The sequence below is a fragment of the Puma concolor genome, chromosome C1 (genome assembly GCF_028749965.1).
Source record: "Puma concolor isolate L17-30 chromosome C1, mPumCon1.1.hap2, whole genome shotgun sequence".
Taxonomy (NCBI): Eukaryota; Metazoa; Chordata; class Mammalia; order Carnivora; family Felidae; genus Puma; species Puma concolor.
The window spans coordinates 61,032,298-61,056,068 of record NC_141674.1 but is presented as its reverse complement, the minus strand read 5'-3'; positions in this window follow the sequence as shown (position 1 = coordinate 61,056,068).

The following is a 23,771-nucleotide window of genomic DNA, read 5'->3' as shown; positions in this document are numbered from 1 at the left end:
GGAATCCCCAAACTATAGTCAGTTGATCAGGAGCATGAGTGGTCTTGGAATCCTTAGAACCTATGGAATCCTTAGAACCTATGTCCAAAGGGAGGAGAGCTTTGTGGAAGACTTTGCCCTGAATCTGTGAAGTCTGTGACAACTCTGGGTAGTTAACATCAGAATTGCATTCTAATGTCCTATTGCCACCAAGGAGTAAACTGTCTAAAATGTACTAGAAGTCCATGTCCATCCAGCATCAGTATATAATGGGGCAGAATAGGAAACAAAAACCCTCTAGTGCTAACCCGGTTGACAGTGGGAACCCCAGAACCCTAACACAAATAGGTAGCATAGGAGATTGCTTGCTGGACTGCTATATAAGCATGATATCATTATTTTGCAATCTTTAGCAAGTTCCAGATGCCTTTATTCAAACTGCATATCTAATACTGAAAATATATTTAGCACCAAGCTGCAATCTTGACCAGTTTGTCTCACTACAACAGTTTGTGACAATTAGTTTAGGTATGTGGAGACTTTGACAGGTTGCAGGTATTCTGCAGGCAGTATTCCATCCAAAATGAAAGAAATCTAGGCTAATCAGACATATTGCATAGAAAAAGGGTATATCTATGAATTATTAGATTACAAAAAGTATCCTCATTTTTTCCTAGACCTGAAACTTGAGATTATGTAGAAGAAAAAGCCTTTTAACAATTCAGATATCTTGAATATACCTCACTTCTTCTGTTATCTACAGAATTGCTCTAATGCCCCATAATTCTCCATGATAAATCAGATGATTTTAACTAAAGTAAAAATACCAACAGGTCAGATACATACACATCAGCATCTCTGAGGAAGTGATTCTTGAACTGAAAGATAAAAGGGGGAAGTAACATTCTAATCAGAGGGAGCAACATGTGCAAAGTTCTTATGGAAGGTGAGAGCAGATCACAGGGTGTAGGCCTCTTCATTCTTTGAGCCATAGTAAATCACCAAAATGTTTGACGTAAATAGGTGAGCTGGTTGGATTTATATTTTGAGATGATCACTGGATTCAGTATAGAAAATGTCAGCAGATGACAAGTTAGGTGGGATAAGATAAAGTTGCCATATGTTCTGTTTTGTCCAGGGCAGTCCTAGCACAGGCCTTTTGTCCCAGAGTAACTACTAACAGTGAACCTGCAGCAGAGCTCATACTGCAACATTTTATGTGTCCTATGACCACCAACTTCCAGTTGTCAGTCTGTGCATCTCTATGCCTGAGAGTTGTTTTGTTTTTTGTTTTGTTTTGTTTTTTTTCTAACACTGAAGACCACTTTACCCCACAGATATGAGAGGCTACAAGCAGTAAGAGAGAACTGCTTGATGATAGCTCTCACACAATGATGGATAGAAATTAATAAACTAATACACAATTATATATACTGCCCAAAGCCATATTATACACCGTTTCCCATGGTGATTAAACTTCAGTCACCAGAGGTAGCTACCTTAGGGACATCTCTTCTTTGCATCAAGTTTCTATTCCCCTACTCCTGCTTTCTGCAGTTCCAAAATTAACTACTTAAATAACTGAATCCTTATTTCAAGGTCTGCATGTCAAGGAACCCAAACTTGGTCAGAACCAACAGTGGTTTTAGGAAGTGATTCCTAAAATAAGTTTCTGTAACTATTACTAAACAAGTAAGTGGGAATAAAGACCTTACAGTAACTAGACTGGTACAACGGACTATATGCTTGTGTATCAAATTCATATTTTGAAACCATAATCCGGTGGGGTAGTATTTGGAGGTAAAGCCATTGGTGTGTAATTAGGTCATGAAGGTGAAGCCTCGGATTAGTGATACCCTGTCTTGGCTGTGAGAAGATACAGAAAGAAGGTGGCTGTCTTCAAGCCAGGAAGTGAGTTCTCACCAAACACCAGATTGGCTGGCATCTTTGTCTTGCATTTCTCTGCCTCTAGAACTATGAGAAATATGTTATTTAAGCCACCCAGTCCTTAGCATTTTTGTCATAGCAGCCCAAACTCATGAGCACAAGTGGTAATTATCCTTGGTCTACTATAGCATTATAACTACCAAACTTTTCACTGAAATAAGAATTTCATCCATGAGATAAGACCCACAATGTAAGAAAATCCAAGGGGGAGTCCCTGAAATCATAACCCCACAGGCCTGGATATGATCATTTGAAAGCCATAATGGAGAAATTAGTGCCACTTTTAAAAATTTAAAGGATGCAGAGGTGGCGGTCATGTTTACATCCCTGTTTAATTCACCAATTCGGACTTTTAAAAAACAGGTTGATCTTGGTCTTTCATGGGATACTACCAAAAACTTAACTGGCAGCCTCAATTGTAGCTGCTATTCTGGGTAACTTTAATGTACAATAACAGATCTATAAAATAGATAATAGACAATGCCAATTTATGGCAGAAATTGATGAGAACACACCCATCAGATCGATACCTTAATAGCAAGCACTAGAAGCTATTGATCTGGCAAATGTGGCCATTTCAATTTCTATTATGGAGAAGAATCTGAAGCAATTCACATGGAAGAAACAGTGGAATACAGTTGTAGGACAAAGGTATATTCACGACCTCGCCTCTGGCTATGTCATGTTTGTATTCTTATCCACAAGGGGTGTTGATTATATGGACATTTTAAGAAATACTAAACAGCCTCACTAAATTGATACAGTCTGTCAAATGAACATGCAGACCTAGAAATAGATCATATACCAGATGCCCTACTAAGGCATATATGCAACAAAGGATGGAAGATAAAACTCTTAAAAGCTTCAGGTGCCTGCTAATCGATGAAATTTTAAAAGGTTCATGAGAGTGGAGTATTCAGAGTTACCTCTCCAAAGGGCACATATTCAACATCACACCTTACCACTAAGGAAAAGTAAATGCTTTGTAGGCCCTTTCATGTAAAGGAGGCTGCACCTCAATTAGGAATAGTGTTCCAGCTCGTTTGTCAGTTGACTAAAAAAACTGCCAATTTTGATAAAGTGCCAGAATCAGAAAGTCTGCCTCAGCAGAAATTAAGCAGCCTGGCTGTTTGTGTGATATGACCCAAGTGATCCTATGTTGCTAGAGCATTTGTAGTAGGTAAGATTATCATGTGGAATATTTAGGAAGTTTCAATAAGAGAGCTGCCCTAAGATTCTAGAGTAAAATCATGTGGTCTGCAGCAGGGAAGTGTTTAGAATTTGAAGAGCTTACTTTCAACATAGTCTTGGGCCCTGGGATTGCTTAACTATGAGAATCAAAACTGTGTTCAGGACTGCCCATAATGAGCTAAGTATTGTCTGACCCAGTAGCAAATATCCATCATATAATGGTGAAAACACATCCGGGAGAATGTCTCAAGCTAAACTACAGGGCATGTGTAGTTTACATGTATGTATATACATATGTATATGTACATATGTATGTATATGCATATGTATGTGTGTATATATATAAACATATACTTTTTTTTAATCTTTATTTTTAAGAGAGAGCCAGAGAGCAAGAGGGGAGGGGCAGAGAGAGAGGGAGACGCAGAATCTGAAGCAGGCTCCAGGCTCTGAACTGTTAGCACAGAGCTCGATGCAGGGCTCAAACTCACGAATTGTGAGATCATGACCTGAGATGAAGTCGGACGCTTAACCGACTGAGCTACCCAAGCGCCCCAGTCAGTCTTTACTCTTGACCACAGTAGTGTTTACACATTGGGTGGCATAGCCATGGTTGCAGGGATGAAGGCTATTCATAAACCTAATCTCATTGATTCATTCTCCTCAGGTCTCATCTAGTTAATGGCACTGAATGCTTGACTTTTCAGTAACAAGATCAACACTAAATTCTAGATATGGTATCATCCCTCAAGAAAATCAGCCAGCCACATGCAGCAGTGGATTTTATTGAATCTTCTCCTGGAAGGGGACAATGATTCATCTTTACAGTGTTCCAACCAGGCTTACTTTCATAGGAATGAGGGTGATTTACCATGTTGGGATCCCATGTAACAATGGAGGAACATAAATTTTACAGAACAAGAGATGTGACCACAGGCACATTATCACAGTATCCACTATCTTAACATATATTCTATAACCCATGAGTGGCTGTCCTGATAGACTGTTGGAATTCTCTTTAAAGTCATACATGAGCTACAGTCTTGGAAATGACACACTGCAGGATTACAGTTCTATAGGATAACATACTCTGAATCAATGGCCATTTTACTAGGAAAAAATCAAAACAGTCCTTCCTCCCATATGTGTCCTTTACTGTCCTTATACATACAGAACACTTCACTTCTGACATTGCATGTGTGGGAGGTTTTCCTCACCAAGCACTTCTTGATGACACCAGCTTGGTGTCCAAAAATTTAACTCGATTTTGACATTATCTACCTCAAATATATATCAGGTAGGTTAAGGGTTCAGTCCCTTGAGATGGTCTCCCCTACTTCAGATGTCATCTCAAGTAGCAGCTTCCCAGGTTACTCCCAACTTCTGTCTGAATTGGTTACAAATCAGTTTACCATGAGCTCCTCTCCATTTGGATTTAATTAATTTGCTAGAGCAGCTCACAGAATTCAGGAAAAGATTTACTTATATTTAACAGTTTATTATAGGACACGATAAGTGGTACAAATGAAGAGCTAGATGTACAGATACATAGGGTAAGGTCTGGGAGAGTTCCAAGCATAGGACTTCTACCCTGTGGAATTGAGGTGTGTCACCTTCCTGGTAAGTGACTATGTTCATGGGTCTGGACATACTCCAAGCCCCATTCTACTGGGAATTTTTTTATGGAGGCTTTATTACATGGACAGGATTTATCATTAACAACTTTCAGCCCTTCTCCCATTTGAAGAGAATGGGAGGTGGGGCAGTGTATAGCACAGCTGAAAAATGCCAAGCTTCTAATCATGGCTTTGTCTTTCTGGTGACTAGTCCTTATCCAGAAACCATCCAGGAGGCCACCCATAGTCACCTCATAGAGCAACAACTGGCACAAAAATCCCAGTCACCCGTAACAAAGATTTATTTATTTTTAACACTAGATATCCATTTTGGATTAGCTGTGGCTCTGTTTCAGGTCATGGTCACTCTGGGAGCACTCCAGGTCATGAAGCAGCTTATACCCAGTACGTTGATACTTATTGTGAGAGTATCACACACAGGGTATCACAAAGGGAGAGCCATGCTAGCTGTTGAGCTTCTGCCCCAAAGTGACCTATGTCTCTCCTACCAATTGTTCATAAATCAAGGCAAGTCTCAAGGCCACTGTGAGTTTCAACAGTATTATCCTTTCACATGAAGAGACACTGCAGGGACAGAAACTGGGAATATTTGGTAAAGAGTGATATCATAGACCATACTAATGAACGGTATTTTATCCATGTCATATTTTTGCCATGACTCTTGATTCCTCTTTTTAAAATATGTGCTCATGGGGTGCCTGGGTGGCTCAGTCGGTTAAGCGTCCGACTTCGGCTCAGGTCACGATCTGGGGGTCCGTGAGTTCGAGCCCCGCGTCGGGCTCTGGGCTGATGGCTCAGAGCCTGGAGCCTGCTTCCGATTCTGTGTTTCCCTCTCTCTCTGCCCCTCCCCCGTTCATGCTGTATCTCTCTCTGTCTCAAAAATAAATAAATGTTAAAAAAAATTTAATAATAAAAATAAATAAATAAATAAATAAAATATGTGCTTAGAAAAATCCACCTTTCCCCTAAAGGAAAGCTAGAAAAAGAACAAAAAATGAAGTCTAAAGCCAGCCAAAGGAATGAAGATTAGAGCAGAAATAAATTATCTAAACAAAAACAAAAACAAAAAACAGATCAATGAAACACGATGTGGTTTCTTCAAAAAAATTAATAAAATTGATAAACCTCCTGCCAGACTTCTCAAAAGGAAAAAGGAAAGCACCCAAAGAAGATCACAAACAAAAGAGGAGAGATCACAATCAACACCACAGAAATACAATTAGAAGAGAATACTATGAAAATTATATGCCAACAAATTGAACCACCTGGAAGAAATGAATAAAGCCCTACCAAATCTGGAACAAGAAGAAATAGGAAACTTGAAAAGATCAATAACCAGCAAAGAAATTCAATCAGTAATCAAAAAACTCCAAAGGAACAAAAGTCCAGGGTCAGAGAGCTTCATAGAGGAATTCTACCAGACATTTAAAGAAGAGTTAATATATTTTCTCTCAAACTACTCCAAAAATAGAAAACTTCAAATTTATTTTATGAGGCCGGCACTACTCTGATGCAAAAATCAGATAAACTCCATAAATAATGAGAACTACATGCCAATATCCCTGATGAACATGGATGCAAAAATTCTCAATAAAATACTAGCAAACTGAATCCAACAATATATTAAAAAAATCATTCACCACAATAAAGTGGGAATTATTCCTAGGTTGCAAGGGTGTGTGGGGAATCAAATAGCTATGTCCTGGTTAAGGAGATTATAGCCAGTGTGGGTTTCGCTTTTGACTTTGTCCAGCAAACCAAGGAAAGGATTACGTAAGTCTTCACAAGTCAAGAGAGATGGGAGAAAGGCTAAGGGAAGCCTCTCTGAGCTGCTCTCAACCTCCAATACTTATTAAACATACATACAGGGAAACATCGACAATACCTCAGTGGGCTACCTGCCAGTGAGAACATCTAGAAAGCATGCAGAAAAGCAAGGTGTTCCCAAGACTACAAAAGAGCCAATGTAGAAAGCAGGGCGGAGAATGAGATAAGATGTCCCATAGATAACATGGTCTAAGGAATTCATGAGCACCCATTAACTAGATATTGGTCCCTGTTTTCAGCAGGTCCAGAAAGCAGTGTAATGTGTTGCCAATAATCTCCTTAACCAGGGCATAGCTATTTGATTTCCCACAAGGGTGGTTCAATATTCACAAATCAGTCAACATGATACAGCATATTAATAGAAGAAAAGATAAGAATATGATCCTCTCAACAGATGCAGAAAAATTGCATTTGATAAAGTACAGCATCCATTTATGTTAAAAAACCCTCAACAAGGTAGTTTTAGAGGGTATATACCTCAACTTAATAAAGGCCATATATGAAAAGCCCACAGTTAATATCCTCAATGAGAAAAAACTGAGAGCTTTTCTTTTATGGTCAGGAACAATAGAGGGCTGTCAATTCGTTTGACTGTTATTTAACATACTATGGGAAGTCCTAACCACGACAATCAGAAAACAGAAAGAAGTGAAAGGCATTCAAATCAGCAGAAAAGTCAAACTTCCACTATTTGCAGTTCACAGGATACTGTATATAGTATCATAAAGAAATCCACCAAAAAACTGCTAGAACTGATAAATGAATTCAGTAAAGTTGTAGGATACAAAGTCAATGTATAGAAATCAGTTGTATTTCTATATATCAATAATGAAGCAGCAGAAAGAGAAATTAGGGAATAAATCCCATTCACAATTGCACCCAAAACAACAATTTGGTTGGGATAAACGTAACAAAGAGGTAACAGATCTGTACTATGAAAACTATAAAACACTGATGCAAGAAATTAAAGAAGACACAAAGAGATGGAAAGACATTCCATGCCCACAGACTAGAAGAACAAACACTGTTAAAAAGCCTATACTACCCAAAGCAATCTACACATTTAATGCAAATCTATCAAATACCAACAGCATTTTCCACAGAGCTAGACCCATCTTAAAATTTGATGGAATCACAAAAGACCTTATATAGCCAAAGCAATCTTGAAAAAGAAAAACAAAGGTAGAAGCATTGCATCATAATCCTGGACTTCAATTTATATTACAAAGCTATAGTGATCACAACAGTATGATACTGGTACAAAAAGAGACCCATATCAATGGAACAGAATAGAAAACCCAGAAATGAACCCACAACTGTATGGTCAATCTTCAACAAAGCAGAAAAGAATATCCAACGGCAAAAAGCCAGTCTCTTCAACAAATGGTGTTGGGAAAACTGGACTACTACAGGCAAAGGAATGAAACTGGTATTTCTTACACCAAATACAAAAATAAATTAAAAATGGGTTAAAGACCTAAATGTGAAACTGAAACCATAAAAATCCGAGAGAGGAGCACAGAGAGTAACCTCTTTGACATCGGCCATAGCAACTTCTTTCTAGGTATGTGTCCTGATGTACAGGGAAAAAAAGCAAAAATAAACTATTGGGACCTCATCAAAATAAAAAGCTTCTGCACAGCAAAGGAAACAATCAATAAAACTAAAAGGCAACCTATGGAATGGGAGAATATATTTGCAGATGACATATCTGATAAAGGTTCTTATCCGAAATATATAAAGACTTAAATTCAACACCTCAAAAATGAGTAATCCTGTTAAAAAATGGGCAGAACACACGAATAGACATTTTTCCAAAGAAGACATCCTGATAGCCAACAGACACATGAGAAGATGCTCAACATCACTCATCAGGGAAACGCAAATCAAAACTAAAATGAGCTATCACCTCACATCTGTCAGAATTACTAAAATCAACACACACACAAGAAACCACAGGTGTTGGCAAGGATGTGAGAAAGGGGAACCCTCTTCCACTATTGGTGGGAATGCAAACTGGTGCAACCACCATGGAAAGCAGTACAGAGTTTCCTCAAAAAGTTAAAAATAGAACTACCCTACAAATCCAGTGATTGCATTAGTAGGTATTTACCCAAAGAATACAAAACACTAATTTGAAGGCATACATGCACCAGATGTTTATAGCTGCATTATCTACAATAACAAAATTGTGGAAACAGCACAATTGTCCAATGACTGATGAATGGATATTCATAATTACTCAGCCATAAAAAGAATAAAATCTTGCTATTTGAAATGACATGGTTTGAGCTAGGGAGTATAATGCTAAGCAAAATAAGTCAGTCAGAAAAAGACAAATACCATATCACTTTCCTCATTGTGAAGTGAATTTAAGAAACAAAACAAATGAGCAAAGTCAAAAAGAGACAGAGATACAAACCAAGAAACAGACTTTTAACAATAGAGATCTGATGGGTACCAGAGGGGAAGTGGGTGGAGGAATGGATAAAGTAGGTGATGGAGATTAAAGAGTATGTTTTGTGACAAGTACTGACTATTGTATAGGAGCATTGAATCTCTATATGGTAAACCTGAAACTAATATTGCACTGTATGTTAACTGGAATTTAAATAAAAACTTAAGAAAACTTCAAGCACTTTTCTATTTAGAAAAATATCCATTATAGAAGGAACATACTTAAACATCATAAAAGCCATTTATGAAAAGCCCACAGCTAGTATCATCCTCAATGGGGAAAAACTGAGAGCTTTCCCCCTGAGATCAGGAACACGACAGGGATGTCCACTCTCACTGCTGTTGTTTAACGTAGTGTTGGAAGTGCTAGCATCAGCACTCAGACAACAAAGGGAAATCAAAGGCATCAAAATTGGCAAAGATGAAGTCAAGCTTTCACTTTTTGCAGATGACATGATATTATACATGGAAAATCCAATAGACTCCATCAAAAGTCTGTTAGAACTGATACATGAATTCAGCAAAGTTGCCGGATACAAAATCAGTGTACAGAAATCAGTTGCATTCTTATACACTAATAATGAAGCAACAGAAAGACAAATAAAGAAACTGATCCCATTCACAATTGCACCAAGAAGCATAAAATACCTGGGAATAAATCTTACCAAAGTGTACAAGGTATGTATGCTGAAAACTATAGAAAGCTTATGAAGGAAATTGAAGATATAAAGAAATGGAAAAACATTCCATGCTCATGGATTGGAAAAATAAATATTTTCAAAATGTCAATACTACCCAAAGCTATCTACACATTCAATGCAATCCCAATAAAAATTGCACCAGCATTCTTCTCAAAGCTAGAATGAGCAATCCTAAAATTCATATGGAACCACAAAAGGCCCCAAATAGCCAAAGTAATTTTGAAGAAGAAGACCAAAGCAGGAGGCATCACAATCCCAGACTTTAGCCTCCACTACAAAGCTGTCATCATCAAGACAGCATGGTATTGGCACAAAAACAGACACATAGACCAATGGAATAGAATAGAAACCCCTGAACTAGACCCACAAACGTATGGCCAACTAATCTTTGAGAAAGCAGGAAAGAACATCCAATGGAAAAAAGACAGTCTCTTTAACAAATGGTGCTGGGAGAACTGGACAGTAACATGCAGAAGAATGAAACTAGACCATTTTCTTACACCATTCACTAAAATAAACTCAAAATGGATAAAGGATATGAATGTGAGACAGGAAACCATCAAAACCCTAGAGGAGAAAGCAGGAAAAGACCTCTCGGACCTCAGCCGTAGCAATTTCTTACTTGACACATCCCCAAAGGCATGGGGATTAAAATAAAAAATGAACTATTGGGAGCTCATGAAGATAAAAAGCTTCTGCACAGCAAACAATCAATAAAACTAAAAGGCAACCAACAGAATGGGAAAAGATATTTGCAAATGACATATCGGACAAAGGGCTAGTATCCAAAATCTATAAAGAGCTCACCAAACTCCACACCCGAAAAACAAATAATCCAGTGAAGAAATGGGCAGAAAACATGAATAGACACTTCTCTAAAGAAGACATCCGGATGGCCATGAAAAGATGCTCAACATCACTCCTCATCAGGGAAATACAAATCAAAACCACACTCAGATATCACCTCACGCCAGTCAGAGTGGCCAAAATGAACAAATCAGGAGACTATAGATGCTGGAGAGGATGTGGAGAAACGGGAACCCTCTTGCACTGTTGGTGGGAATGCAAACTGGTGCAGCCACTCTGGAAAACAGTGTGGAGGTTCCTCAAAAAATTAAAAATAGACCTATCCTATGACCCAGCAGTAGCACTGCTAGGAATTTACCAAAGGGATACAGGAGTGCTGATGCATAGGGGCACTTGTACCCCAATGTTTGTAGCAGCACTCTCAACAATAGCCAAATTGTGGAAAGAGCATGGACATTTATGTCCATCAACTGATGAATGGATAAAGAAATTGTGGTTTATATAAACAATGGAGTACTATGTGGCAATGAGAAAGAATGAAATATGGCCCTTTGTAGCAACCTGGATGGAACTGGAGAGTGTTATGCTACATGAAATAAGTCATACAGAGAAAGACAGATACCATGTTTTCACTCTTATGTGGATCCTGAGAAACTTAACAGAAACCCATGGGGGAGGGGAAGGAAAAAAAAAAGAGGCTAGAGTGGGAGAGAGTCAAAGCATAAGAGACTCTTAAAAACAGAGAACAAACTGAGGGTTGATGGGGGGTGGGAGGAAGGGGAGGGGATGGGCATTGAAGAGGGCATCTTTTTGGATGAGCACTGGGTGTTGTATGGAAACCAATTTGACAATATATTTCATAGATTAAAAAGAAAGAAAAATATCCATTAAGATTCTGATAGATTGACCCCACATAAAGGTCAACTGTATTTGCGCTGGCAATTTAATGCTTTCAAGGTACTTTTAAATAAGCATCTCATTTATGCTAAGTAGTGTATGAAATTTGAGTTCATGAACTTTTATCCTAAGTTTGTCTGCTCTTTTGTATAACTCATACTGTTCATTTTCACACGAAAAGGGAAAAATTATTCCATACCTAAGTATTTTATATTCTTTATAGGTATGATTTGAATTAGATCATATAAACTGGGCTTATTTGAGAATTTATTAATTCATCATGAAGTCCTTTATATTCTGCTTTATTGTTTTATTTTCATGCCATCTCTTGTGCCAACATTTGCTCCTTTTAATAATCCACCGCCACTATCAAACTCTACAGATGACCTTTACTGCTGCTTTAATTTTCTCTAAGCAGGTCATCGCTATCTACTAATTACCCTACTTTCTTAAATAATTCTGAATCTCATTTCCCTAAGTCATTTTCTTCATATACTTTGTATAGGAAATTTAAATGTGTACAATTATATACTGTTAAAGCTTGAAGAAACCCTCCAGTTCATGGAACTCTTTAAACAGAAGTCAAAACAGGCCTGGAAAGAGTAGCTTGCTTGAAATATGAAAGCTGGTGAGGGATGTTTATAGCATTACAACCCAGGTCTTTGAATTTCTTATCTATTACTCTATCCAGTGTTCTACCTTTAATTTACTTCATTAATGAGCATGCCATTCTTGACTGTGGGCTTTAGTGTTTGGGGATGTATTCCATTTTCTAGCCAGATCTACTCTTCATTCTGCTCCTGCCCTGTTTTGTATATGGAGGTTGTCCTTTATCTGGTTGGAAGGCACCAGCAATAGTTGGATGCTGGAAGAAGTCAGAGTTATGTGTTTGAGTTCCTCTAGCTCCATACATGCCTGGCTATGATTGGTCCATGGTCCATTGGTCTGTGGTCCCACTACAGCTACATGTTTTGCTAGCTGTTCTAATAACCATGCCTTATTGTCTGAAGCCTAGGGATGATGAGGACTTCCAGCACTGCTAGAACTTTATAGCCTTCATGTTAACTTTTGCTCTTGGTAACAAGTTCCTGTTATTGACAACTTTCTTGATTCCTTTGCCTTGTCCACATCTCTGAACAGTGTCTTCATTAAACTATTCTTTGAGCTTACAACTGTATTCTGCTGGAACTCTGAATGGTATAAGGTACATTGGTCTTGATTTCAGCAAAGGGGCTACCATAAAAGTTACTCTTCTGTTAATAGAAGTTACTTGTAGGGCTGGGGCGCCTGGGTGGCTCAGTCAGTTAAGCATCCGACTTCAGCTCAGGTCATGATCTCACAGTCTGTGAGTTTGAGCCCCATTTCGGGCTCTGTGCTGACAGCTCGGAGCCTGGAGCCTGCTTCAGATTCTGTGTCTCCCTCTCTCTGATCCTCCCCCGTTCATGCTGTCTCTGTCTCAAAAATAAATAAACATTAAAAAAAATAAGCAATAACTTTACCATTTAGAAAGGAAAAAGAAGTTATTTGTAGGGCAAAGAAGATTCTTCTTGTCCTGTTACTTAGTTATGTGTAAGCTGTCACAAGTTGGGTTCTCTGACTTTTACAGTCTTAGTATTTGCTTCCAAACTATAATGCAGGTCCCAAAAGCCACAAACAAGTTGCAGACACTCTAGAATGAATATTGCTTCTCAGAGTTGTCTAGCTTTGGGCTGAAATGGTGGAGACTTCACACACACCCTCCTCAGTCAAATATGTCAGTGGCCACAGAAGGGGCATGGTTAGATAGACAGGAGCTCTTTTAAACTCAGAAAGAACTTGAGGATCTGACAGGTTAGGCTCTCTGCTCATCCTGGACCCCAAACTGGAAAACAGGTTATTTTGTCAATGTTACCTGTGTGCTGTATCTCTATCACACAAGTCAGCATACCTCTATTTAGATGTACATTGTTACTCATATTCATAAAATTATCAGATAAAGACCTCCAGTCAGATTGGATTTCCAGATAAACAACAAATAAGTTTTAGTAGAAGTATGTTCCATGAAATATTTGAGACATCCTTATAAATAACAATGATTTGCTATTTATCTGAATTTCAAATTTAACTGAATTCTGCTTTTTCCCCCCAAATCAGGTAACCCTAATATTAATCATCTTTTAGGAGAAACAGTTTCACATAGTATTTAAATAGCTCAGCCTCTTGAACTAGATTGCACTAATTCAAAGCATACCTTATTTTAACTTAGCAGCTGTTTAATGTTAAAAAAGGTATTTAATATCCATGTGCTTCATTTCTTCATCTTTAAAATTGGGAAAATAAGAGGTCTTAATTTATAAACTGTTTTGTGGATTAAATGAGTTAATAAAAGTAGAACATTGAAGAGTTAATGATACAGAGTAAGTGCTCGATAAATGCTAGCAATTGCAATTATTGTTTTTATTACAACCCTTCTGTTACACTAATGCAATGCCATTCATATATACTTTACAGTGCTATAAAGTGCCTAAATATGATGCAGTCTCTATTACCTAGAATATTCTATTCTAATAGGGTAGGTAAAACCAGTCCAAAGTACTATAAAGGTCTTACAAGTAAGGCTATGAGGAAAAGTCTTTGTGGTAAATTGTGCCACAAAATTGGTAATAATGGAATTGGACAGTAAGATGATTTATAGAGCCTGTGAAATTTAAACTGGACCATGAAGGAAGACTGTAATTTTGACTCATGAAGAAGGTAGAGAAGCAGAAACACATTTGAAAAGAAAGAGCAGCATTTAGAAATTTATTCTGTCTGTAATGAAAGCTAGATAGCATTCGCTCTAAATTTCCTGCAAACATAGAAGACAATAGAGAAAATAGACATTAAATATCAAAAACTCACATCACCAAACTACCTACTAAAACATCTGGGAAGAAGTTATATGACAGCATGCAGATTGACTGAAAATAGATTAGAAGAGATTTCAGGCTTCCTTTTTTTTCTTTCATCAATATCTTCTCTTGGAATGTTTACAAAGATCATTTTTGATCTTATTCTAACATTCGCTTGTGATGAAAATGGTAATCCGATATTTAGGCTTCTTTTGAGATAGTGTGTTCCTCAAGGGTAGTGTTGTTTTTGCCTTGGACCTCATATTCTGCAAGGTTATCAGTTACTTTGTCAATGCTTCCAGTGTCCCAAGACTGCCCACACATTTTTGCGTTTGGCTGGAAGGACCCAAGGGACTTGGCATGTTTGTACTCACTGCTAAGATGTATTACAGAGATACAGCAGAGATCAACTATGAAAAAGAAACAGTCTGGAGGTATCCCTGTGCAGGTTTCTTATGCTCTCCTCCTCCCATAAGGGGGTCACAGAGAGTGCACCCATCCTCCAGTATCAAAATGCAGTCACAACTGTGTGATATTTCTGTTTGAAACTCAGAAATCAGGGTTTTTAGCCAGAGCTGGTCAAATTGGCATTCTTCATCTACCAACTACAGAAATTTTAGGCTCTCAAAAGAAAAGTAGGTGTTCTATACCTGAGGTTAAAAAATATAACCCTGTATGTGAATTATACTTCAATAAAAATGTTTAATAAAAAATTTAAAGAATGAAATCAAACATGATTTTAGCCTAGTGACACTGTTTTTGTACTTGTGATGTCTAGAACTGCCAGTGATAATTTGCATGTTTTTTTTTTTTTTCACAAAACAAAACAAAAAGCAAATGATAATTATGTGAGGTGAAGGATGTGCTAACCAACAGTGTGGCAAACATTTCACAATATATACGTGTATCAAATCATCATGTATATGTTGTACTCCTTTAATTTACACAATGTCGTATGTCAAGTACATCTCAATAAAGCCGGAAAAAGACAACTTAATCAGGTACCTCAGAAGAGAGGCTATCCAAGAAGCCATTTTAAACATGACCTCATTAGTCATGAGGCAAATGAAAAACAGTATGGAATTTCCTCAAAAAATTAAACGTAGGGGCGCCTGTGTGGCTCAGTTGGTTAAGTGCCTGAATTGAGCTCAGGTCAGGGTCTCACTGTTCCTGAGCTCAAGCCTCACATTGGTCTCTCTGATGTCTGCAGACAGCCCGCTTCGGATCCTCTGTCTCCCTCTCTCTCTGCTCCTTCTCAGCTCACGCTTGCACAGATGCATGCTCTCTCTTCCTCTCTCCCTCCCTCTCTCAAAAATAAAACAAAAAGAAACAGAAAACAAACAAACAAAAACAATGAAATACCACTACACACTCACCAGAGTGGTTAAAACAAAAACAACAAAAGCAGGTTTTCCCCATAAATCTCATTGTGCAAAGGATATAGGCTCAGGTGCACAATCTTACCATAAAGTCAAAACCCATCAGAAGCCAAGTTCCCAGACACCAGCCAAAGGTCAAACTAGGAAAACAGCAGTCCCCAGCCTATTAGGTCATGTTTTCTCTGCAGGGAGTTCAAGGGTTGGGAATGGACTGAGCTCTGAGGTGAAGGGAACCAGGTATCAAAGTACTCCTCAGTCCATAAAACAACTCTTCAGATCATAACCTCACCTATTACACCCCAGGGATAAGGTGAAGTCATTCTGTAAATGGTTGGGGAAGCAACTGCCAGAACTTAAACAGCTCCCATATTGTTTATCTACAATCCTGATAAACACAGGTCTCCTCTGCTAACCTGGTTTTACTTTCGAGAGCACTTGGACTAGAGGCTAATCACCACAAGTGGGGAAACAATTCATCCCAACATAACAGTAATGGAAGGATAAGGATAAAACACTACAGTTTTTTTCCCAAGTTTTTTTTTTCCTCCTTGCAGTAGGTCTTGGTCCTTCTATATCTTCACATAGCAGGTTCAAAGCAGCCACACATCACCCAGGGATTTCTTCTAGTTTCCCCCCACACACACCTTTGTGGTTTGTCAGAGATTGCTCTACAATTTCTCTTAGGGCTGAGATCAGCAGTCCTGTACATCAGCACACTGGTAGGAACCAGATAGAACATTAGCTTAAAACTTATTTTTTCTCTTATTTAATTTAAAATCTTATATATCCTCATTGTAACTCTCTTAGACAATACTGATAAAGACACAGAAAAAAAAAGGGGAGCCAAAATTCATACAACTTTATGGTAGAGAAATAATCACTGTTAGCGTGTGGAAGATCTTATAAGTTTGTTTTTCTCCTTGTGTGCCTCTTATTTGAAGTGTAGCACTCCTATTAGCCTATAGTGGGTCTGCTTCAAAGTAACTGAAGGTCTAAAGACATCTTGTGAATTCCACAGCAATTTATAATTAAAATCTATTCGTCTATGGGGTGGAACAATCTTATGAAGAGCAGTAATGGGGTCCATATTTTAGGGATTCGGTCTGATTTTATGCAGAAACTGGTGAGACTATTTAAGAGAAGCCCATTAATAGAAAGAATTTTCAACTTAGGAAAAAATAAATTTTAGGGTATGAGAGATCTAGGTTTAAAAATATTAACTTGGCATGACTGTCTCAATTTTAAAGGGATAATTCTGGGCATAGCATGGAATTGGTCTACAGGATTTACATATCTATTCAGTTTCCATTACACTCATTTCTGAGACCTATGAAAGGTTCATGTAGACTGTAATAAACATTTTCCTAAACTAATGAGCTATTTCCCTAAACTATGAAACAGGTTACTACACTATCAACATTGCCTAGCAGGAGACAATGCTTTTTTTGATTCTATCCCTCAGATGCCCTCAGTCATAAGCTACCGTAGAATTTTGCCATAAAGAGGCTAGAGAAGTCAGTACCTGTAAGAACCTGCCTTTCTGTTCTGCAGCTGTAGCAATCTGTGGGGAAATGCTGTGTCTGGCATGGTAGAAGACAGAATCACCTGTGTTCATGATCTATTGGAAATGGCCCCTTGAAAGAATAACAGAAAAGCAGCAAAATCTGGCTGGCACGGACTTACGAGTTCAGCCTTTGATAGGTGGTGAGTTTAAATGGGTAACAAGTCAAAATGTTTTCAAAGATTATATCAATGGGTTTCTTGAACACTTGCTGCCAAGACAACACATATAGTATTCCTCACTTTTAGGTGAGACATCTGGAATCATGAATTATTGGTTCCAGAACCCTGGCCAAGTTAGAGCCATAGCTCAGGTCACTTGATTCTCAACCCACAGACATTCTGTCATTCTGTAGCACTCCATCTAGAATGCCCTGCTGTGTTATTGCAAAGCAGCAAAGTGCACATCCATTCTCAGGTAAGGTCAAGTACCAGGCCTGTCAATAATCTGTACTCAGGCAAACAATGTCACTTATACTTGAAGCTGCTGTTTATACACTGACCAGTTATTTTGTTTAAAGATGGTTGCCAACATGTTTTTCTCTCATTCTTCTTTCTTTCCCTTCCCCCCACCCACACGGATTCACAGTCCTATTTTAAAAGGTCAAGGTGTGAATGGCTTCAAGGAAACATATGCAGTGCTTCAGAAATGAAAGAAATGTAAAGGTCTCGGGTAGCATCTGAGTTAAGTGAAAAATAACTAGGAGCAGCAGCAAAATAGTAACAAAAGATGTCGTTCTTTAACATAATCTCTAACTTTACAGAAATAGTATTGTTTTGCATAATTGCATCTAAGAATATATCCTAGTATCACAGTAGATGTCTAAAGAGAGATAAATATTTGCAAATGATATGGAGGGAGTGACGGGGGTGAGACATGGAGAAGCATGAGGGAGAGAGAGTTCAAGCCACGTCTTGTGTTCCTGATCAAAGTATTCATGAAGGGAATCTTGAAGAAATTAAAGAGTTAAAGCTTAGCAAGTTGACAGATAGCCTAGGTTTTCTTACCTGTTGGATCTGTGTTAGAAGTTTACCTAAATTTTTAAAGTTAGATAAACTATTTGTGAATAACTTATTTGCAGACAAGCAATCTCCATCTTGAGAGACGTTTTTTCACTTAGTAAAGTTTTTCTCTAAGCTCCCAGCTTCTTTCCTCTTTGACTTTCAACTTACAAGCAAAACAGGTTTTTAGTCACACCTCTATATATTAGGTATCTGGGTTGAGATCTCTAATAAGATCTACTTTTTAAGAGGACAAAAACCTCCTTAAGTGGGAAGCTTCATATTTTATCACTGAATAAATTAATGTCCTGCTTCGTAATTCTATAAGATATTTCTTACTGTTAAAAAGTCAGAGTTATGAATATTTCATATTAAATGAGAAGATAATTTTATCTTCCTGGTATCAATTAGTTGGCTAAAAATACATTTGATTCAGGATAAAATCATAGGCCAAGGGGATTTTTGTGAGATATATTTTAGGGTAAGTCTATGTATGGAATGAAAAAAATAGTTTTTCAAAATTCTGTATATGTTTTCAGTAAAACATTTGACCAAATAAATAATAAATGAAAGAGAAAAAACCAAATTGATCATGGGAACCAACAACTAACATATTACTGGGGAATAAATGGGAAGTGAAACAGAAATATATGCAACCAAAGGGGGGAAAAAAGAGGAAAAAAATTAAAAAAAAAAAAAAAAGACTCCTGCATTGTTTAGGTTATTACAATGAAAGGGACTGACTGCGGGGACAGTCAATCTGTATGATCACTTTTTCTGGAGCAGGTTATCAGCCCTGAGAACAGAAGGCTGTGCTAACATAAATGAAGCACTTCAGAGCAGGTGTGGATTTGCAGACAGGTGATGGCAGCAGTTCAACTCCATCATGACCAGAACAGTGTTTTGTTCACCTCTTATAACCATTTCCTGTTAAAGGAGATTTAGAATCTCACATGAGCATTCTTGGCAAAGCGCTACCAAGGGTATTATAATAATCGGATCTGGAGGCGTTTAAGGCAAGGACCGAATGCACACTGACTCAGGATAAGCACAGTCAGAACTTGGCAGCAACAAAGACACCAGAAAAGGGCAAAATCAAACAAATAGTATATTTCAAAAAGACCAACTCTCTTCCTACTTGGTGCAGTGTACTTTTGACTAAATGGCTATATAAATTATCATTGTCTTTAAAGAAATAGTCCTTTTTCGCTTCTTTGAGTTTATCTTTTGATGCATTAAATACTAAATTGTGGACAGTTAGTTGCAACAGTATGATTCAATGTAAAGAAATGGAAACGCCAGGGGAATAGGTGCAAAGATGTATTAGGCTATTAGATTAGGTAGGTGGGACAATTTAGGTTTCAAAAAGTAGTTACCACATTTTAAGAGATTTTCCTCCTTTCCAAGGAAGTCAAAGAAAGCATACCTTTTAGTGAGCAAGCCAATCTCATTTGAGAAACAATAATGTAATTTAAGTACATTGTCCTTTTATCTTTGGTGTATCTCTGGATATCAGGAGCCAGCATTATCACCCCCTTCAGGCACCCAATACAGTAAGTACATGCTTGTCACTCCCATTCACCAGTTGCAGCTTGAAAAATATAACATGTATTTTAAATATAATATTTTTGAGAACAGGGAGCATGAATTTCATCCAGTGTTGTCCCCACTGAGGCCTCAGAGATCTTGGAGCAGATAAAAGTGCTAATGTATGTTTTATGATATTTCGACTTTGTCCATTTCCAATTTAATAACCCCAGGAACACATTCCTTTGCCTGGATGGCCCCTGGCATGAGCAATCAACATGTTACACTGGTATTTTCCTGCATTTTAAAATCCTCATCCAGATCATCTCGGTTTCCTTCATGGACCAGTAAGCTCCTGCTCTACCCCTTTTCAGTTCTCTTGTGTTTGACGTTTATAAACAACCCTACTCCTATTCCCTAATCAGTTTCCTCCCCTCACTTTTTTCCTTTCACATTATTTCACCTAATCTACTCACTTGTGCTTATGATTCTATGTTTGGAAATGACACTATCTGTCTGAATGAACATTATACCCAACTCTGAAAATACATCCATGTCACTTTGTTTGTTTACAGGCTTCTCTTACAAGTTCTCTCATATCTATGCATTTTTCTGTATGATTATCTGATTACTGGCCTCTTTTCTTTGTGTGTGTTTTAACTAATTATTATTAATAACTATATGTGGATAAGCAAGTGAAAAAATGCAGACGTGAGAATATATGTAAAAGTGTACGAGTTGGAAGGTGATGTTTGTTACAGTAATTTTTATGAATTATAAATGCATGGTAGAGAAATGAGGGAGGGCATGTAGACGGGATTTGGTCAACTGTGTACACCTGCTGACATCCTAGATGCAGGGTCTTTACTCATAAACCTAAGTGAGTGCTTAACTGTAATCTTAATTTTTATGGTTATTATTAAACTTGTATTTCTATTTTGATATCTATGTGATGAAGGTTTTAGTTTCTCTGTCCAGTTTGCTCCCCAACTTCTTGGCAAAAATTAGTCAAACAACAACAAGAAACCTTCTATAGCAAAGCCTTTGGTCTGCTCTGTCACTCAGAGCATAGGTATATACACAGGTTAATAAATGATTAACAATATTAAAATAAAGTTACTTTCTTTGGTTTACTTTTTTTATTTTGCTTCAGCAATTGTGTATTTTTTTTTTCTTAGAGAAATCTGAATTTTTGGAACTTGCCTACTTGTTTATCATGCATTTTTTTTTTTTTTTTTTTTTTTGAGTGCTGAATCAAGTAATCCCTGGGGCAATTGCTATGGACACATCTTGTTAAAAAGCCAAGAAAATAAATCTAGTAAATAAAAATAGTGCCACAAGAATGATACTTGAAACCTGAATTATATCAACAATACCCTAAAATGTCATCTTTCAGCTGCCTATTGTATCACAGGGGGTCTCCCCCAATCAGTGGGCATCTCTCCACACCATATGCACACCACAACAGAGGCCCAGAGACAAAATGCAGATTAATTCTTATGAAATACTAACCAGAGCATGAATCTCATAGCACTGTTCTAACTGGGGTCCAGTTCCCTTGCATTTTGAAACAATTGATCTTAAAGCCATTCAAACAAAAGCAGTGTGAAGAGGGTCAACTAAGAGTAGCCTCTTAACTACAAATTATTAAATCCTACTGTTTTAAGAATATAGACATTTATAAAAATACCCACATTCACCCAAATTCAAAAAAGATAAGTATGTATTCTTTCCTCTCAGGGCGTATGAAAATCAAAATAAATTTGATTACTTTGGGGACATCTGTTAATTAAGTGTCTAGGAGACCGTATCTATGCCCTAGAATTTACTAGCTATTCATTCCCAACAAAACAATCATTAGAGTTCTCTTTGCCTATATGTGCAGAGGAGGGAAGGGATATTTGTAGGGGTACATTGCAGTACCTTTCAAATCATATTACATTGACTAACACTATTCCTCCTTAAGTCAAGTCTCCATTTACAGATAGAAGAGCCAGAATGTACAGTTTCCCATGCCCAAAGGAAAATTTGATACCAGTGTGATATTATAGACAAATGGTACCATGCTGAACCTCAGGTAAACTGAACTTTTCAGTGCTAGCTCTCACTAGAGGTCATTACTCTCATCCTCCTGATATGATTTCTTATCAGAGGAATAGATTTTCATCTCTCTCCCATCAGGGAAACATCATGTTATCAAAAACTCCTATTTATTCACCAAATAGTATCAAATTAATCCCATTGTTTCAGATAGGCTTGGCTTTTTTTTTTTTTTTTTTTTTTTTTTTTTTTCCCTTTCCTTTCACTGTGATGCTATTTTGCTGGTCAGGGAAAGAAAAATTTTCTGACTTTGGCAGTATTCTCAATGACATCAGTTAAGCTATATGAGCAGCTATGTGCTGTGAAATGTCAGGCTGATTCAAGTACCATGGTAGGTGTTCTCTGAGTATGGGGATCAACCTCATTTTTATGGAAGCCACATTTTGGCTAATAGGGTTACACAGGCAAATGGACATAAGCTTTAAACTAGGAACATAGATTAGAGGTGGTTCGCTGAGTTTTGATGTTCAAGTAGCCAGGATGAGTATGAAACATGAAGAAATATTTAATTTGTAGGTCCTCTTCCTCTTCATGTCATAACTTCAATAATTATTCATTCTATTCCTCAAGTGAGCAATGGGTATTAGCACCACTATAAATCAAGGACACTATTAGATGGTAATTTAAACATAAATTCTGTCCTCAAGTCACTGCAAGATAATTGGAAAGCATACATAAGTTCAGAGAGAAACTAAGCGTGGGGTAGAAAGTGCCCTACCAGAGACATGTGTGAAGGGCTATAGAAGCAGAAAAGAGGTACATTTTCTATTCTTAGTAAGCAGAGAGTGAATCAGTGGCTCCATAGAGATGATAGTACTTGACTGACTGTTAAAGGATTCGCCAGTTTGATTCAATGGGCCTTTACAATCAACGACTTCACAAGTGTATTCCAGTATATAAATAGAAGGATTCAGGTGAGGCACAATATGCTGAAACCTCTTGACAGCAAATTGTCAGAATCTATAGCCAACAAATGTGGATAGCCATCAGATACAACAGTGTGAAAAATACCAAGTTTGAAAGGAAAAAAAAAAAAAAAACTTTTGGTACTTTCTAGCAAAACTGAAGAAACAATCCAACAGGAAAACATAGTCTGTTTCCAAAGGAAGACATGCCTGTTCTACTGTTATGTGACTATGTTATTTCCAGGTTGATTCAAGTCACTGTAGTAGGAGCTATTGTTATTAACATGCCGTTGTTACTGAGTACCAGATACTCTTAAATTTACAATTGAGAGAGGTTTCATAAGTCCAACCTTCCTTTATCTGAGTATCCTATAGCAACCAGGGGTTTATGGAAAGAAAAAAAAAATCAGGAAACTTGGAAATATTACTGTGACCTTTGGGCAGCCAGGTAATATGACTGAATGTTAATTTTCTTGTTGATTGTGAACAATTTTTTTCAAGTTAATTGATAGGAATTTGTTACCGTGTAAAAAAAGAATTATTAAACTTGATAATAACTATTAAACTTAAAATATGGAAGTATAAGCTATAGTGTAATGCACATAGAAGATTGGGAATGTCTTATGGAAAGGTAAAAGCTGAGAGACCACATGATTCAAATATATAAAGTTATAGACATTCTGAAAAAGTTGAAGAATTTATTTTAACAAATTTTAAAATACTTGAATAGCTCTTATACTCAGAAATATTAAAAATATATTTCAGGTAATTTACATACTTATTTTAATTTATCCTCATAACACCATCAAGAGAGAGGCATCATCTATATTTTTTATGAAAATACCGTAGGACTAAAGGTTTAAATAATGGGCTTACCTTGTCATAAGGGGTTAAAGAGTGAAGATATCTATAATCTTTACCCCAGCATTTTCCAGTAAATAAGACAAAACCATAATCACTGGAAACTTTTTTTTTTTTTTAACTT